We start from the raw sequence: 20,131 nt of genomic DNA on the forward strand, positions 1-20,131 counted from the left end.
CTGACAGTCTTTGTTTCTGCTGTTCATTTTCACAGTGTAAATTACATTACATTACATTACAGGCATTTGGCAGACGCTCTTATCCAGAGCGATGTACAACAAAGTGTATAACCATAACCAGGAACAAGTATGACGAAACCCCTAGAGAGAAGTACCGGTCCAAGTACAGGGAACAACCGCATAGTTCAACTTGGGCCCTGATGGTTAAACTGATTAACACTAACAACGAGAACGGGAACAACGCAATCTATGGAAAAATAAAAATAAATAAAAATACAAGTAGTCGTTAAGACAGGCGCATCAACTAAGTAACCTATGAAACAGCTGCCTAGTTACAACCCTAAGTTTAGTCATTTACAGGGGGGAAGGGAGGGATGGAGAGAGGTGCAGCCTGAAGAGGTGGGTCTTCAGTTGTCGTTTGAAATTGTTTACAGTCTCAGCTGTTCTGACCTCCACAGGGAGGTCATTCCACCATCGTGGGGCCAGAACAGACAGGAGACGTGTTCTGGAAGTGCAGGTGCGAAGAGGGGGAGGTGCTAGGCGTCCTGAGGTAGCAGAACGGAGGGATCTGGCTGGCATGTAGCATTTGAATACCTTGTGAAGGTATGCTGGGGCTGATCCCTTGACTGCCTGGTATGCTAGGACCAATGTTTTAAATTTGATGCGAGCTATAACAGGCAGCCAGTGGAGGGTAGTGAGCAGGGGAGTTACGTGGGAGTGTCTGGGGAGGTTGAAGACCAGACGAGCCGCAGCATTCTGAATGAGCTGCAGGGGTCTGGTGGCAGATGCCGGTAGTCCAGCCAGAAGAGAGTTGCAGTAGTCCAGGCGGGATAGAACCATTGCTTGGACCAGGAGCTGGGTTGAGTAGGTGGTGAGAAAGGGGCGGATTCTGCGGATGTTGTATAGGAAAAATCTGCATGCCCGGGTTACTGCTGCAATGTTGTTGGAGAGGGACAGCCTGTTGTCCATCATCACTCCGAGATTCTTGGCGCAGGGTGATGATGTCACGACGGTGTCCCCTAAGGAAATGGAAAAGTCGAGGAGGGGAGAGGATAGAGCAGGAATAAAGATTAGCTCCGTCTTTCCTGGGTTGAGCTTCAGGTGGTGATTGTCCATCCAGCTCTGTATGTCCCTCAGGCAAGCGGAGATGCGGGCAGGGACCTGTGTGTCCGATGGGGAGAAGGAGAGAAAGAGTTGCGTGTCGTCGGCATAGGAATGATAGGACAAGCCATGGGCAGATATTACAGGGCCAAGGGATCTGGTGTACATGGAGAAGAGAAGGGGACCAAGGACTGAGCCCTGGGGAACTCCGGTGGTGAGGGGACGGGGTGGTGATACCTTACCCGCCCAGGCAACCTGGAAGGAGCGGTCAGAGAGGTAGGACTCAATCCAGTCAAGGACTGTGCCGCGGATCCCTGTTGCTGCCAGGGAGGACAGGAGGGTAGAGTGGTCCACCGTGTCAAATGCAGCGGAGAGGTCTAGAAGAATCAGGACAGAGGAGAGGGAGGCTGCTCGTGCGTCATGGAGTGACTCACTGACCGAGAGGAGTGCAGTCTCAGTCGAGTGGCCAGGCCTGAAGCCTGTATTGAAGAGCTGTATATGTGTATTTGGATAAATATTTTCAATCTGATGCAGCCATGCTCTTCAATACCTTGGTAATCGTCCTCTCTGTGTCAGGTAAATTGTTTGTGTGTTTTTTTCTAAATGATGTTCTGATGTTTCAGTCTGCATATATAGTATTTATCAGGATGTGTTCCTATTTATTAGTCTCCCTTCATTAGCTCAATCAGAAGCAACAAAAGTGAATGCATTTAAATTGCATTAAAGAATGTATATAATTCATATAAAATAATGTTCTACAGAACATTAGTTTAGAGTAGTGCAACATCGCTCATCTGAAGAGAGGGGAAAAAAGAGAGAACTTATAAGATGAAGTTCCTCTTCACACTTTGCTGGCGAATCTCACATTGATTGGTGGCTACTGCCATCTACTGACATCAGTTAGTATTGAAATACAAGTACAATTATTGATGTTCCATAGTTTTGGAGAAGTTAGGTGCAGTTGTTTTAAAGTTTTGTTAATTGAATCCCTTATCTGTCATGTTGTCAAAACATCTGTGTTTTAAAAGATTTCTGAGCAGTGTGTTTGTGTGTGTGCGTGAGTGAATTTGTGTGTGTGTGTGTGTGTGTGCGTGCATTTGCGTATGTGTGCGCATGTGTGTGTGTATGTATGTGAATATATACATGTGTTCGTGTGTATGTTTGTGCATGTGTGTGTGTGCAGGCCCGTGTGTGTGTGTGCATGTGTGTGTGTGTGTGCATGTGTGTGTGTGTGCACGCCCCTGTGTGTGTGTGCATGTGTGTGTGTGTGTGTGCATGTGTGTGTGTGTGCACGCCCGTGTGTGTATGTGTATGTGCGTGTATGTGTGTCTGCGTGTGTGTGTGTGTGTGTGTGTTTGTATTTTTCAGGTGTGCTGAGCCAGTGGGGATGGGGAGTGATTTACACCCCTGAGAGAATCTGTGCCTTAAAGGGGTCATCAGTAGACATGAGCTGCACTTACTCATATCCCACATCTCACACAGTGCAGAAAACATTCTGGTTTATTCACTGGAACAAGCCACAGGAGTCTGAGGGCCTGTCCAAGGACCCAGAGTACTCTGACTGTGTGGAGTACCTGGGGAATAAGAACAGTGACTGCACTTTCAGAATAAACCAACTGAGAGAAACTGATTCAGGTTCCTGACTGACTGTTATGGTGGAAAATATACTGGTCATCCTGGAGTCTCATTGACAGTTACAGGCAATTCTAAACTTGCTTTATATACTATTAACACCTAATCATTTTCTAATAGAAACAGAATGTTTTTTTTTTTATCATGTTGATACCTTGTATGCAGGTCTTCAGGTGAAAGTGACAGAGAATGAGGAACACTGACCTGTAGCAGCACCTGCACTTTGAGTGGCAGCCCAACCTTTACCTGGTACAAGAATGGAGAAGTTGTGCCCTATGAGTATAAATACTCCCTCAGTTTAGCCACCACTGATGATACAGATCTCTACTCCTGTGCTACAGGAAGAGTCACTTCCCCTGCAGTCAATGTGAAATGTGAGTGCCTGCCCATTTTCTGTTTTACTGGGAAATAATGCATGCAGGTCCGGCCCGAGGCATAAGTGAACTAAGCGGCTACCCATGCGGTATTCATCCCCTATCGCAAAACCAGCGTTAGTAATTTAAAACGGAATGACAACCGAATATTTCATAACAACGTAATGCAAGACGGATTTTACAAAGCAGCAATCACCAAAGGTGTGTGCCAAAGCACACACCTAACTCATGTTTAACTGTGATTAATTGATTTTCTGAGTGTTGCATTGACCTTCCTACATTTATGCATGCACTTATTTTACACAACTCTGGATTAAAGTCTCTGCTATATAAATGTAAATTGAAATCTGTTTATTTACAGCAGGACAGTTGTTGGAATCTCTGTGGCTTTTGCACTCTTTACTGTCATGGTGTGCACAAGGTAAATGTTTGCAATGCAAAAGCATCTGGGTATCAATCATCACTGAGAAGACATGATTATAGAAATTCACCATTAGATATCAGAGAGATATGCAGTATTTTTACTAATTTGCCGTTGAATTCAGAGGAGCAGGTAGGAATGTTATGACAAAATGTCGTCTGGGGTGGCTGATCCACAGCTCCTGAAGGTCTGTTACTCACCCCCCCCCCCCCCCCCCCCCACTTTTCAGCATGAAGAAGAGCACCAACAGAGATAGGGAGGAGCAGACGCTCTCGTACTGTAAGTAACAAGTTCCCACCTGGATATTTTCACCATTAACCGTACCAGCCGTTCAGAAAAGCAAAGGACAGTTCTGTGTACATGCTGTATTTTTATGAAACTACAAAGTCAGTAGGTCTGTGCTGAGCAGAAGACACAAAGCACAGATACACACCAGGCAAGTTACAGTTCATCCAGTTCATCACTGTGTGATGTAAGTCAATTTCAGACTTCCTCCTTAATTTTATTGGTTAAAACTATTGAGGAATATTCCCCACTTAACTTTCAATATGTTGTAATTGTAGCTTTGGATATTATTTAGTGTGATTTTTTTAACATGTGAAAAATATACTTCTGTAACGATAAAATTCTTCAAGCGATTCTGTGATATATAATCCACTAAATCAACAGAGGAATCTGTTCTGGATAGGAAGTGGATAGGGAATGCAAGGGACTGTGTGGCCACTCTGGTTCCCTTTTAACAAGGCAACTGGAGGCTTGATGGGAAATGATGGAGATCAGGGTGAAAGAGTCTCTTTTTGTCTTTAACTTTAGAGAACTGCTGTCTGTTTCTGCTATCTAATCCATTTTATAAACAGCTGTTGGTGGAGGATTTTTCCCAAAGTACTGTAACCCTGCTGCAACATGCATGTTCATGTAACCCTGCTGCATTCATGCTCCTGTGACACCGTTACACGTTTATATAACTCTGTTACACACACGCTCATAACTCATGTACATGCGCATGTATTCTCTCACATTGAATAGGAAGATTATAATGCAGATTAATGTAGATTATAATCTCCTGTCATGGTTCTGTGTTTTCCTGTCTGTGTTTCCCTTGTTGGGCCGCCAGATGGCGGCACTTCTGTTTTGTGTCCTGCTCCCCCCTGTTAATTGTATTATTGTTGTCTCGTTATTCTATCATTGTTCCCACCTGTGTCTTGTTATCCCCTCCTTTTCTGGGTTGATTGTTTTTTGAGTTCACCTGTGTCTTGTTACCTCCTGTCTATTTAAGTTCCTTGTTCCCTTGACTTGGGTGCTGGTTCCTTGTGTTTGTTCCCGACTTGTGTTTCAGACCGTATGTACCTGCCTGTGTTCTTGACCTGTTTGTGTTTGTTTGGCTTGCTTGTACTCTGCCTGCCTGTGTTCTGCCCTGCCTGTGTTTTTGAGTTCCGGTTGTTTTCTGTTTCATTAGATATTTTTTGAGTTTGTGTTTTTGCCCATCGTGGCCTTTTCTGTTCCCTACTTGTTTGCCTGTCGTGGAAGTAAAGTCTTTGTTAATTTTCCCTTTTGAGTTTGTGTTTTTTTTCCCTCTGCGTTTGGGTCCCCCCTACCCGTACCGTGACATCTCCAAACTCAAGTCACTTTTAAAAGCAAGGTCCAAAATCTTTTAAAACAGTGTTAGCTTTACATTTTACATTGCCTTGTTGTATTGACCCCATTTTTACTTTCAGCCTGTTTAGCTATTTGAAATAATGCATCTTTTTCTTTGTTTTCTTTACATACATTGTTTTATAATGTCTATCAATATATTATGATTTATTTGAACATTGTAAAGCACTGTGATCCTTGAACCTCTGTTTTGATAAAAAATTATCATTATTTTCTTTATATGGCCATCATGTTTTGCCTGCAAACCCCCCCCCCCCAAGAAAAAAATAAAATAAATAAATAAATAAAATATTTATATAAATTCCATTTTATTCATGTGTGGGCATCTATTTCATCTGCAAAATGTGAAAGATACAATAATCCAATCGGCTGTATGTAGTAAACATCATTTTTATGAAGTATAAGCATTGCAATGCAACTAATTATGTGCATGAAGGACCGTATAACAGGCAAAGCAAAACCAAAGTTCTAAAAGGTCACATGAACATCAACCACAGAAACAGCGCTGCTCCACCCCAACTGAACTGAGATGTGAAATAAAATTAAGAATAGTACTGGCTGCAGGAAGTGAGCAGTGCTTTAACTGTCTGTGGTCAGGGTGGCACTTGCTTGAAATTAGGTAGCTTCACCCACAGCCGTGCCCGCTCTGCACAAAAGAGCCAAGCAGGGGCACCACACAGTACCCGCTTTGGGGCCCCAGAGCTGTGATACTTTCACAAAGATAACTACACCTGTCCGCTTTTTACATCTTCTGTGAAAGTAAGTGCAATCTATATGTTGATCTGGGGGTTATAGGCTAGGCTACAGCAACAAAATGTTGCCATTCGCATTGGAACATGGTTCCCTCTTTTTTCTCGCTTTTAAACTACTGTTAACGCATTTTACACAGCTGTGATAATCTCATGTAGCTCTTTAATGTTTTTATATTCATTATTGTGTACCAATATGTCAAATTACACAGTGGTGTTACATTCTTGTAAATTAATATTTGTTGTCTATGATGTGATTTTATATTGTCATTCTGCAAACATGTTGAACTGCATGAGCTGCTGCCTGTCTTGACCAGGACACTCCTGAAAAAGAGATTTTTAATTTCAACAATAATCTCCTGGTTAAATAAAAATGAAATAATAATAATAATAATAATAATAAATAAATAAATAAATGAATGCAAACAATTATTCTTAAAGCTTTGCATTCATCACAGTCAGTCTGCCATGTTCAGAAATATGAGCATGTCAGCAGGGCCGTTTCAGACAGTTTGAAAACAGTTAAGATCACACCTCCTCTACCAGCGTAAGTGCATGATTTAGCCCTGTTTTATTCTTAATGGCTGTTAACACATTTTTTCATTGAGTTGTAAAATAATGTATATGATTCAGTAGAGTGCCTTGATAGAAGTTGAGTGAAGACATCTTTGATTTTTGCATGCTTAAATTTATTGCATTTCTTTAAACAGTGGAGAAATTTAAGTACAGTGTTGCTGTTCTCTGATCTATGGATTACAGCGAGTGCTTTATTCTGTGCTAATCTAGTGATCCTAATGGAGGTCAGTCTCTCTCATTGCTGAACGGTGGCTATGTGACCAGTGGGGAAAACATGCACAACATTTGTTAAAACAGTAAATTAGCTTTCTTAAAATTAAAATTATGTAAATTAGGTGGGATAGATGGATGCAATACATTCAATCTACTTGTAGATGGGGCAGTTACTAAAATAGGGAAGTCCTGTATGTACATTTCAGATCAATTTCTTGGAAGATCTTTTACTAAACTGAATCAAATAATTTGGTTTAGGCAATTGATTTTGTATTGGGTTCCTGAATGTATGAGTGTTTACCAAGGGGTGGCACGGTGGTGCATTGGGTAGCACTGTCGCCTCACAGCAAGAAGGTACTGGGTTCGAATCTCGGCTTGGGGCCTTTCTGTCTGGAGTTTGCATGTACCTCCGGGTACTCCGGTTGCCTCCCACGGTCCAAAAACATGCAAATAGGCCAATTGGAGACTCTAAATTGCCCATAGGTATGAATGTGTGAGTGAATGGTGTGTGTTCCCTGAGATAGATTGGCAGCCTGTCCAGAGTGTATTCCTGCCTCTTGCCCAATGCATGCTTGGATAGGCTCCAGCACCAGCTCCAGCTCAGGATAAGCAGGTATAGATGACTGATGGATGTATTGGTATAGGCAAAGCCTCAGATATTATCAACAGTTTGTGTTGCAATCCGGAATCATTTTTGTAAACATTTGTAGTTATGTTTATTTTATAAGCGTAATATGCAAAAATGAACATAATTATTGACATCTGAATTTCAATAATACAGTGGGGGCAAAGAAATGAGAATTACCCAGTCTTTTTGAAAAGGCACTACTGGTCCAGTCCAGACACAAAGAGAACGACTCTGTATATTTTATTCAAACGTTTGTATCCGATAAAATCTAAAACGAGTATTACCTTCAGGAAGTGAGTCAGATCTCTAACACATTCTACTTTTATATTTAGTGTGAAGCATTGTATGTGCGACCATATTCATTCATTCTCCTCATGGTCCCAAGTATTCGAACAGAACTGGGTAAATCAGCCTTTTCCTTTCATGCCCCGCATGTCTGGAATGAGTTACAAGGCATTCTTAATCTGAAATCCTTACCCTCTCTTGACATGTATAAAAATATGTTAAAATCTGTTTTTACTGAACAATGTTATTGCTTTTAGCAACAAGTGCCTTTTAGCTCCTGATCCTTGTATGTCTGTTTTTTTTTTTATTATTATATTTTTTATTTTTTTATTTTCTTTGGTATGTTTTAATATGAAACTTTTATTTTCCTGCTGCCATCTTGACCAGGACTCCCTGGCAGAAGAGATATTGTATCTCAATGGGACCTTCCTGGTTAAATAAAGGATAATAAATAAATAAATAAATAATTCAGGCACACTGCTCTGTCTGCAAGGCTGTTTAATACTAATGGCTCATTAGCAAAGCACTGAGGCCAGATCAGAATTCTCTCCTGGTAAGTGTATTATCATATTATTTCATTTAGTCAAAATTATCTCACAGTATTTGGGAGTGAAAGAAGAAAAAACTGGAATCAAATATGAATATAAAATGTATTTTCTGGGTAGAAATTATCGCAGTTTCTTCCATACAAATAACAAGTAAACATCAAGTAAAAGGCTGTCTGAGTTTCTGCTGTCTTGCATCTGTGTGAGCTCTTCATCAAAGCCTGAACATTTATGGACATTAGCAGCACCTTAACTCACTGTGTGAGCTTGTGTAGTATTTATTAGTCTTGTGTAATATTTGTTAGTCTTGTGTAGTATTTATGTGAATAAATAGAATACTGTGAATGACAGTATTAATAGATTAGAATGACAGTGTTTGTTTCTGCCATTCATTTTTACAGTGTAAATAATAATCATGACCTGTATGTGCGTATTTGGATCAATATTATCAATCTGATGCAGCCATGCTCTTCAATACCTTGTTGGTAATTGTCCTCTCTGTGTCAGGTAAATTATTTGTGTGTTTTTGTTCTGATGTTTCAGTCTGCATATAAAGTATTTATCAGCATGTGTTCCTATTTATTAGTCTCCCTTCATTATCTCAATCAGCAGCAAAAGTGAATACATTTAAATTGCTTTAAGGAATGTATATAATTTCTATAAAATTATATTCTACAGTACATTAGTTTAAAGTAGTGCAACGTTTCTCATCTGAAGAGAAAGGGGCAAAGGAAAGAACTTATAAGAAGTTCCTCTTCACACTCAGCTTTAAAACTGAGACAGAGGAATGATATAAATATCTGTTGCTTTACAAAATGATCAGAGCTGTTGACTGTGCATGTTGCATTCTTAGAATGGCAAAAAAGTATTTTAGTGCCACATATTTTAATAAAAGCAGTTCATTTTCACTGTTAGCAAAACATAACAGTTTTCAGCCGAGAGTGTACCCAGACACTCGCCCTTAACTTGCTTGGCATAATGCTACTTTTTAACAAAGCTAGCTACTAAGCAAGACTTCCTGTACCTGCGAATCTCACATTTATTGGCGGCTACTGCTTTCTACTGACGTCAGTTAGTATTGAAATATCTAACAGAGGGACAAACGATAAAAGACTATGCAGTTAATTCATTTGAATCTGCAAATTCTTATGTCACTGAAAAAACAACTATATATATATATATATATATATATATATATATATATATTATGGGAAGGTCCGAAATAATATCAACAAAACCAACCACAGATATCACTCTGCCTCCAGAACATATCCAGGGCTCCAATTATTGATGTGCTATATAAGTTATGTGCAGTAGTTTTAAAGTTTTGTTAATAGAATCTCTTATCTGTCATGTTGCCATCACTTTTGTGTTTTAAATTTGTGTGTACGTGTGTGTGTGTGTCTATGTGTGTGTGTCGTGTGTGCATGTGTGTGTGCGTGTGCGTGTGTGTGTGTAAGTGTGTGTGTCTGTGTCTGTGTGTGTGTGTGTATGTGCGTGTATGTGTGTCTGTGTGTGTTTGTGTGTGTGTGTGCGTGCATGCGTGTGTGTCTCTGTGTGTGTTTTTCAGGTGTTCTGAGCCAGTGGAGTTGGAGAGTGACTTACACCCCTAGGAGAATCTGTGCCTTAAAGGGGTCTTCAGTAGACATGAGCTGCTCTTACTCATATCCCACATATCACAAAGTGCAGAAAACATTCTGGTTTATTCACTGGAATGAGCCACAGGAGCCTGAGGACCTGTCCTTCAACTCAGAGTACTCTGACCGTGTGGAGTATCTGGGGAATCAGAACAGTGACTGCACTTTCAGAATAAAGGAACTGAATGAAAGTGATTCAGCATTATATCGCTTCAGGTTCGTGACCGACCATTATGGTGGAAAATATACTGGTAAGCCTGGAGTCTCATTGACAGTTACAGGTAATTCTAAACTTGCTTTATATACTATGAACTGTCAGTACTCCTAATCATTTTCTAATAGAAACAGAATGGTCTTTTTATCATGTTGATTCTTGTGTGCAGGTCTTCATGTGAAAGTGATAGAGAATGAGGCACAGAGTGTAACACTGACCTGTAGCAGCACCTGCACTTTGAGTGGCAGCCCAACCTTTACCTGGTACAAGAATGGAAAAGTTGTGCCCAATGAGTATAAATACTCCCTCAATTTGCAATTTCTACAAAACACCGTCAGGAAATATCAACAAGATGACTACCTTCAGTTCAAAGCCAGCAGTGGAGATGCAGGCAGCTACTCCTGTGCAGTTAGAGGCCATGAGAATCTTCCGTCCCCAACAGTGACTCTCTGTGAGTATTTGAGGACAAACTCATTTATTTAACTTTACTGAGTCTCATTTGTTACTCATTTTGAAAAAGCGGGGATGCAGCTGAATTTTAATGTACCTTTAATAGATATGAGAACAGGGCAGAAGAGCAACCTGCAGATAATGATTAGGAAATGGAAGTTATTATGTTTAGAAACGATATCGGATTAAGTTAATTCTAAAAATTGAAAGAAAGATGGCATTGCAAAATAGCAGTCAAACAAAATGAGATTTGGAAACATTTAGGATAAGGAAACATACTTTAACTGAGGTAAGTGTGAGATCTATATAAAACTGCAGGACCTGTTATTTTCTCTTTCAGATCCTCCTAAGAGCACCTCAGTATCAGTGAGCGCCTCTGGTGAAATAGTGGAGGGCAGTTCAGTGACTCTGACCTGCAGCAGCAGCGCTGCCAACCCACCAGTGCAGAGATACACCTGGTATAAGAATAATAGAGCTGTATCCTCAGAGACAGGAGGACCAGAGGACAGTTACACCATTAAAAACATCACACTGCAGGATGCAGGAGAATATATCTGTCAGGCAGAGAATGGGATTGGGACAAACATCTCTCTTCCTAAACGTCTTGATGTGCAGTGTGAGTATATCAGTGCATCTCAGCTTCAGACACACAGAGCAGAGAGTCAGTATCTCCTGAGTGTCTTTGGGTAACTTCACAGCAGTAAGACACTGAGTAAAGCAGTCACGCTGGCCAGTGGAGGAGAAATCAGATATAATTACATTATCATACAGTGATGAGTCTGATCATACTGACATGTCTTAGGTAAAACGTGTAGTCATTTTGAGTTTGCAAAGGGCAAAAAAGGTATCACATGCTGCTGTTCAACTTTAAAAAATGAAGTTATCATTTTGAATGAAGATGCTAAAAAGACATCTAAATACTTCTGTCTCTTTTGAAAACTTGATTCTATGTCATTTTCCAACTACCATAGAAAGCTACAGTATATCGGGTTCATTATGTAATAAAGCATGATATACTGGGATATTTACTGTAACAGGTACTGGAGTCCTTTTCCCCACAAACCACTCAATCCGTCGTTGTTAGAGACACCAAGGCTTTATTGTGCGCTCGATACCAAAAACACGGAAACTAAAACAAAACAAAACAAAACACAGACGATAAGGACGGGGATTAGATGGCATGCTGCTCCCATGTGCGTCTCTCATTCCAGCACCCCGGTCTCACTGCAGGCAGAGCATATACACAATTAGCAATCAATTGTAATTGCAAACAGGCGTGGTTGTTAGCCAGCTATACTGCTCCCACTCCGCCTGCAGATGGCGCCCAAACCACACCACCCCTCGACATTACATTGTGAGATTTCATCTGATATAAACATTACTTTGAAATAAATGTCTCTGCTAGTGTTTTGAGATGCTACACAGTGAGTGAGAAATTATATGGAATTGAGCACATTTTTCTAATGATTTTAGATGTTCCCAAGAATACCTCTGTGTGACTTTTGTTTAAAACTGCAGTACCTGTTATTTTCTCTTTCAGATCCTCCTAAGAACGTCTCAGTATCAGTGAGTCCCTCTGGTGAAATAGTGGAGGGCAATTCAGTGACTCTGACCTGCATGAATAATGCCAACCCACCAGTGCAGAGATACACCTGGTATAAGAATAATAAACCTGTATCCTCAGAGACAGGAGGACCAGTGGACAGGTACACCATTAAAAGCATCACACAGCAGGATGCAGTAGAATACTACTGTGCGGCAGGGAATGGGATTGGGACAGAACGATCTCCTCCTAAACGTCTTGATGTGCAGTGTGAGTATATCAGTGCATCTCAGCTTCAGACACACAGAGCGGAGAGTCAGTATCTCCTGAGCGTCTTTGGGTAACTTCACAGCAGTAAGACACTGAGTAAAGCAGTCACACTGGCCAATGGAGGGGACATCTTGTAAATATATAATTAATTTAACATGAGGAGTAAGCCAGATGATACGGATATGTCATAAGTTCCACAGGGCAAACATACCATATGTACTGTAGATGTTTTATACCAAGTAATAGTTACTCTTAATAAACCAAGCAAACAGGATTGCATGTTTCTTTTTCTATTTGTATCCTTTCTAAATAATGCTAAATATTTTTTTTTAAATCTAAATACTGCTGTCATTATTGAAAGCTTTTCTAACCTGTGTCTCAAGGCCATTTACCAACCCCCATAAAACGATGCAGTAAATTCTACTCATTTCCAAACAAAGAAAGCATTTGCAGTGTAATATTTCAGCTTCATTATGAACTTTCCTTTGCAATAAATGGTTCTGAATCTATTTGAGACAAATCACAGAGATTGAGAAATTATATGGAATTGAACACATTTCTCTTTTGATTTTAGATGCTCCCAAGAACACCTCAGTATCAGTGAGTCCCTCTGGTGAAATAGAGGAGGGCAGTTCAGTGACTCTGACCTGCAGCAGTGATGCCAACCCATCAGTGCAGAACTACACCTGGGTTAAGAAGAATGACACTGGAGTCTGGCAGGCAGGATCTGGACAGAGTTTGAACTTTTCTAACTTTAGATCCTGGAACAGAGGACAGTACTACTGTGAGGCACAGAACAGACTTGGAGCTCAGGATGCTTCTGCTATACTGGTCACAGTGCAAGGTAGGGGCAGAACATATTTGATACAATATTTTTTCTGATGCTGATTATGATCCAGAGGCTACAAAGCAATGCTGATCACAATATTGGTGCTACAATCTGAACTGGATCATAGTAGATAATGATGATGAGCAGTGTAACTAAAAGTATCATGATGCTAGCATTGAATTCAGTAAAATTCAAATGTACAGAAATTTCTAGTAAAGATAGGCATATACTGGGTGTATTTAAACATTTATAAACCTTCGCCTTAAGGACCTCGGTGAGGCATGTTGTGAAATGAACACTGCTATATCATAACTGACAGGGCTACATCTCTCTGACTTTGCTTAGGAGGTCAGTCACTGATTGTGGCTGCAGCTGTGGGAGTGGCTGCCATTTTGGCTCTTGTGTTTCTGGGTGTTGTGTGCCTGAGGTACGTGGTTGTAAATGAGTCGGTTTGTAGTCACTCCAGTGTGACTTACTGTATGTCTGATTTAGACTCATAGTTTAAAACAAGTGTACATTTGTGTGGAATGTTCTTGTCAAGCTTTATCTACGTTACATCATGCTGATGCCATACTCCCCCCTCTAATGTCTGATTAGTGCTTAGACCACTGCATTATTAGTCATTTTGTTTTATTGAGATGCCAATTTTATAAACTCTGAGTGATGTGTTTTAGTGTCCCAATTAGTTTATCAAACCTGTATGATGGGGTAACAGAATCCCCTTAAAGCTTGTTCTTAATATGAATAATGTGGACAGTTACAGACCATAACAAAGTCTTGTCAAGAGCATCAATTTGCCCATGAGATCCAGTGTTGATTGGAATAAAACAGAACTACATTTACTGGGCAGGAAGAAACCTCTTATAACTCAGGCTCATTTCCTGTAACCAATTGACATCTGAACAATAAAAAATATACACATACATGGGCACTATTGCCTCAGCAATACACATCATTCAAACAAAAGCAAAATGCTGTTTATACAAGAGGGGGCTGTTTAAAGGTTTGTCTGAAGGTAGATTTACTTTTTATTTTTCTTTCTTCTCTGAATAATCAGGAGGAGAAAATCAACAAATGTGACAGAAGGGGACAGGCAGGTGAGTTAATGAAATCAGTCTACATATATCCATACATGTATTTATCTACGAATGTGATATAATTTTGATAATGCATAATGCATTCTTTAAGCAAAAACAGAAATGTGGTTAACACTGTCTATAATGCCTGTCTATAATGCATTATATACTTATAATACATTAAAATCTGCTCATAATACAGTATAATTAGAGTTATGAAGATTGATTAATACTCACAATGCTTTATAACAGTAATTGTGAGACATGATTTATTTATTTATATAGCACCTGTGTATTGCTAATGAGGATCTTAAATAAATAAACTTTTCTTACAAATAAATAGAAAGCATAGCAGTGTGTGCCATGTGACCTTGAAGGTTTATTAGATTATGTACAGATTTACAGTATGAGGTTATGATCTTCTATGCTTAATGGAAATATTTCAGGAGTTAATTATGTGTATTCCCCTGTTAAGGACATTTTCTCAAAAGGGGTTGCAGTATGTGACAGTAACGTCACACAGTACAATACTGCTTATGCGCATGTAATAATCTGTGCATTACATAGAGAGCCAGGGAGAGTGACTTTTACTGTATGTGTTGTATTCACCTGTTTCCAGTGAATAAATACACACAGATTATTGTTGTGATGGTGGTTTATTGCTATTGGTTATTGCAAATATATGCTTTGGAATGAAAAAAGTACTTCAGAATGCAATCTTTCCAAAATTTTATGAAAACCCACTGTAAAACAGGTCATGATAGAGACAAGAAATCGTATTAAGTGTATTAAGTTTGTATGTCTACTTCAGTCGATATTGAACTGCTGATGGCATGTATTTGAAAATAAAACATTGATTCATTAGCTGATTTTTTTATATCAGGTTAAATGCATGTTTTGGGGCGAGTAGCTCACTCCAGCTCTGAGGAGCTCACTGAAATGAACAGGTACTTTCTGTGGAACTTTCCCATCCTTCTCCTGCTTCTTTTCTTTACCCTGCAGGGGAATAAAAGCCCCATTTTTGGCAACGTCTCAGGGGTGGCAATGAGTCACACTGGAACACAGGGTACGGACAGAGACGACGGTGAAGTTCCCCTCTACGCCTCTGTTCAGCCCGCTAACACCCGCAACCAGGAAGAGCTTCTACCCTCCACTGTTCAAAAGCCACTCCCCCAGTGTGAGGAGGGTGTTCAGTACGCCAGCATCCAGTTCCGCCCCTCCAGTGCTGCCCCCAGGTGAGAATATCCCACCTTTATACTACCTGTGCTGACTGTCGCTGTGTCAGGTCTATTATCTCACTCCAGCAGCTTTTATCACAGGCTGCTCTCTCTGACTGGAGCCAGACGAGGCCTCTATGGAGTCAGCAGGAGAACGACCCTCACTGGACAGACCAGAGTGTCTTACTGGATAGACCAGAGTGTCTCACTGGATAGACCAGAGTGTCTCACTGGATAGACCAGAGTGTCTCACTGGGGAGAGCTGAGATGGTTGTGCTGTGATTTATATTGGAAAAAAACATAAAGAATTATTTAGATTCTAACCGTAGTAGATGTGCTACATTTACATCAGCGTGTACAATATTAGAAATTAATGATAGCCAAAAAACGTGCATCCATAACACTTGGACATGTAAGCATGTACAAAACAAACCCTGGAAACAAAATACAAATGAGCATTTCAGAAAAAAATGCAAATGAGCATTTCTGAGATTCCAGTACTTCTCAGTACATCTGTAACAGTTTATATATGTATGTGTTCGTAGGACTGGGTGTTGCCTTGATGAACACTATTTCTATATTTTGGTTGCTTGTTTGTTGCAGTCCCAAAGCCCAGTTCAAGTATTTTAAAATGTTGTAATCTCTCGCTGCTGCTTTGCTAAGAACTTCTCTGCCTGGTCAAAAGAAGAACGTGGTAATATGAGGACTGGATGTTCTGCTGATCTAGATTCATCATTTGGTTTGTTCTGCTTGTCAACTTTCTTCTCTTTTCATCTCCTTGCTGTGTGACATCACAGTGATGTAATGTTTTCCAAAATTCCAGATAACTGTTCTGTGGCTAAAGCTTCTGCTTGTGCTTCATGTTGCAAGGTGTGTCTAAATGTGATAAAGGCTCAGGCAGGATTGACTGAAATGAGAATGAGTATGTCTGTGACTTTAATAGAGTCTAAATGCGCTGTTTTCTCCATGCAGGTCACCAGCCCCATCCGTAAAGGAAGACTGTGTTCTCTACAGCACACTTCGAAAACTGGACATGTGAAAATAAACCAGAAAGATATCTTGCTTCATGAACTGTGGACCAATGCTGGTTATTCAGTGTAAATTTGGACATTTCTTTTAATTTGTGAGCATTTCCTGTGTTTTTTCTTGAACTTTAAACAGCAAATTGTCTGCAAAGTAATCCTCAAGTGGTAAGAACCAAACATTTTCTTCACTGGATGATACATTTAAAAGTATTTATTAAAACCGGTGAACATAAACTCTCCTCATAAACTCAGGTCACATGACTGTGCCTTTGTCACATGACCAAGACGACTGTGTTTACTGGCTCTGCAAAGATGTACCCAGAATGGATCATTCCTTTGGCATTCTATCAACATTTACATGCATAACAGCTCATGCCTTCATATTGTACACAAAGTATTATCATGATGTTGGTGCCTGAAAGCCATTATCATTGCTGAATGTATTCGTTGGCCAAATATACTGGAGAATTGAGCTTTGTATATAATTCAATTTTTTTAATTTTTTTATTAATACTTGTATAACATTTACATTATTATGACATTCCTGTGCACATTTTGTGATTATATTATGCTTATTACTGAACTGATCACATCTAAAGTATAAATTCACATGAGGTGAATTTGTTTTTCACATTCTTAGTGTTTATTTTTTGTATTGCTAAACGTCAGAATTCAGAGCATTCCTTGAATTTTTTTTAACAATCGTTTAATGAAACAAACAAAATTAACCTATGCTTGAAGAATTTTGTAAGTAAACCGTGTACTGTAGGTGTTACCCCCTGGGTTCTGCTGATGGAATAGAACATGTGCAGGTAAGGCACTAAACAGGTACTTTAAAAAAAACATCCCACAGGGCCTGCTGGATTTCCAAATGACAAAAGGCTGATATATATATATATATATAGCAGACACAGGGTGGGTAAGGAACCCAGTGGAAAGATTTAGCAAATGATGTCATCAGTACTGTCATTTATGTTTTAGTACGGGGTGAGACCTGCACCACATTGAGTTAAATGAAATACATAGAAAATATATCTTTTTTATACTGTAAAAAAAAAAAAAAAAAAAAAAAAAAAAAAAAAAAAAAAAAAGGTTAAACATTCTGTTTGTGGCAGTGAAATTAACCTCAGGAGGAGAGATGAATGCAGTGCACCTTTTCTGCCTGTAGATGGCATTATTACTGCAATACATGAGTCCTCTATGAGCGTTTCAGATCGATTTCCCCCAAGATCTTTTGCGAAGCGTAATTAAGTAATCTGGTTTAGGTAATGGTTTTTTGTATGGGGCTCCTGAACCTAAAAGTGTTCACCTGTGCCTGATGCCTATCACACCTTTTGCAGACTCATTAATATTAAGCTCTTATGCTTTTACAGACTGTTTATACTGTACATGTATTGGAATAGGACAAGCCTCAGACCTTAGCAACAATGTGTGCATTAGCAGATAGCTTCCTGCTAGTAGCTTTAGTTCACATTGCCAATGCAGTCACAGATGTTTTAATTCAGTCATGCACATGCAGCTGGATGCATATTTTTATTTGTTATTGTTTTACAAGATCTGAAATAAAGACAAAATTCATCTGGGAACAGACAGAAATGCTGAAATTTAAAAAACATTTTTAAAAAAAACAGAAACAATGTCTGTATTAACTGCACATCAGTGAATAGAATAAAGGTCTCAAGTGAATTCATACATGTGCTTATGTGAGATGTGTGATTGAACTGCTGTACCCATTTAAATGGTTTGTGGACTGGGAAGGCCTCTGTAAGTGTAGAGAGAGGGAGTGGTGCAAATTGGGGGGGTGGGAGGCACAGAAAAAGGCACAGAGACGGGGGAGTGTTGTTCAGGTATTTTTGTTGGAGGGAAGGTAACCAGCTTTCCAGAGAGTTTTAAGAGTGATCGATAAGCAGTGCTGTATTGTAAGTTATAGTAGTGATAGCCCGTCCGCACATTTCCAAGGAATAAACAAGTCAAAGGTGGAATCCCTGTGCTGGCTGGCTGTTTCCGAGTATTTGCTCACGCTACAGAAACACGGCAACGACGAAGCACTCACCCACGGCCTTACGCCATGTTGTTTACATGCGTGTGCATGCGTGTGCATGCGTGTGCATTGAAGTGTGCGCGTCAGCATGTCTGTCTTATAGAGCGTGTGGATTCAGGAATATTTACAAATGCAAAGTTTGACTTCATTATTGCATATGTCAAAATGGATCAGGAATTATGCCTGTAAGCAGAATTGTTATGTTTATTTTATAATATCCAAAATAAACATAAATGCAATTTATTGGGATTAAGAACAGCTGTTGTCATTGATATTCATATTGGAATCTGAATCTCAATAAGAGAGTGGAGTTACCCAGCCTTTTAAAAATGTACTGTTAGTCCTGACCAGACGCAAAGCTAATGACTGCGGTTGATCTGCCATTTTTATCAGTTAACTTTTAAAATGTGCAAGACTTGAAAAAGGGGAAGTGAGTCAGATCTGCACCAGCCAGTCAATCACATTCTACTTTTATATTTAGCGTGAAGAACTTTCTTCACGGTCATATTCAGCCACACTGCTCTATCAGTAAGGCTGTTTTATACTAATGGCTCATTAGTAAACCACTGAGGCCAGATCAGAACTCTCTCCTGGTAAATGTATTATCATATTACTTAATTTAGTCTATATTTTGTTACAGTATTTTGTAGTGAATGAAGATTAAACTGGAATCAAATACAAAAATAAAATGTATAAATTATCGCTATTTCTTCCATACAAATAAGTCACAGCCTGTTTGAGTCTCTGCTGTCTGGACTGTGTGAGCTCTTCATTAAAGCCTGAGCATTTAGGGACATTAGCAGCACATTAACTCACTGTGTGAGCTAGTGTAGTATTTGTTAGTCTGGTATTTATGCTAATAAATCGAATACTCTGACAATCTTTGTTTCTGCCATTCATTTTTACAGTGTAAATAATAATCAAGACCTGTATATGTGTATTCTGATGAGTATTTTCAATCTGATGCAGCCATGCTCTTCAAATCCTTGTTGGTAATCGACCTCTCTGTGCCAGGTAAATTGTTTGGGATTTTTCCAAAATGTAGTTCTGATGTTTCAGTCTACATATACAGTATTTATCAGCATGTGTTTATGTTTATTAGTCTCCCTTTGTAATGGCTTTCTGTTTTGCAAATTCAATGTAAGCCATGTAAGACGCCTTTGGGACAGCTCTACTTCGGGGAGTGCTTTGGGAGTGCTTCACTTCACAAAACACTTTTTTTTGCCTTGTACTCACGTTTGCTATGGTCTTGATAGTTGATTTCGGAATTTCCACGAAGCACGTTGTTTTTTTTGTATGTATGAATGTGCATGCGGTGTGTAGTGCAATGGCCTTCAATGAACACTCAAACAAAAGGCTACGATGCATGCATCAAAATAAAGAAACGTATCAAAGGCAAATAACGTTGTTCCTCAAATCGAAAATAGCCTAAATCAAAAGTAAAACACAATCTAATTATTTAGGCCAGTATTTCTTTCAATGCATTAAATTCAAAGACAGTGTGTAGGTAGAGCAATGCGAAGCCTTGTATAGCCGTAGAACACTGTATGTCCGCAGCGTCTTCTCAGTTCAAATGCACACCTGCTCTAATTATTGGCAACACAGCCCAACATCATTATTCAGGTAGCCACTAGGGGGCACCATTTACATAT

The 20,131-nt window shown here is 39.6% G+C and overlaps 2 protein-coding genes and 1 long non-coding RNA gene across 3 annotated transcripts in view; all 3 read left to right on the forward strand.

Annotated features, from left to right (window-relative positions):
* Nucleotides 1–20,131, forward strand: part of LOC118232142 (basement membrane-specific heparan sulfate proteoglycan core protein-like) — a 1,449,502-nt gene that overhangs the window by 772,921 nt on the left and 656,450 nt on the right. The window lies entirely within an intron of this gene.
* The window catches only part of LOC118232246 (B-cell receptor CD22-like), a 282,573-nt gene that overhangs the window by 177,400 nt on the left and 85,042 nt on the right, over nucleotides 1–20,131 (forward strand). The gene's annotated exons all lie outside the window — the stretch shown is intronic.
* Nucleotides 2,902–3,991, forward strand: LOC118232562. The gene is made up of 3 exons (XR_004766341.1): nucleotides 2,902–3,107; nucleotides 3,469–3,528; nucleotides 3,758–3,991. It is a non-coding gene; the product is annotated as an uncharacterized LOC118232562 (long non-coding RNA).

The sequence above is a fragment of the Anguilla anguilla genome, chromosome 1 (genome assembly GCF_013347855.1).
Source record: "Anguilla anguilla isolate fAngAng1 chromosome 1, fAngAng1.pri, whole genome shotgun sequence".
In the NCBI taxonomy this organism is placed as follows: domain Eukaryota; kingdom Metazoa; phylum Chordata; class Actinopteri; order Anguilliformes; family Anguillidae; genus Anguilla; species Anguilla anguilla.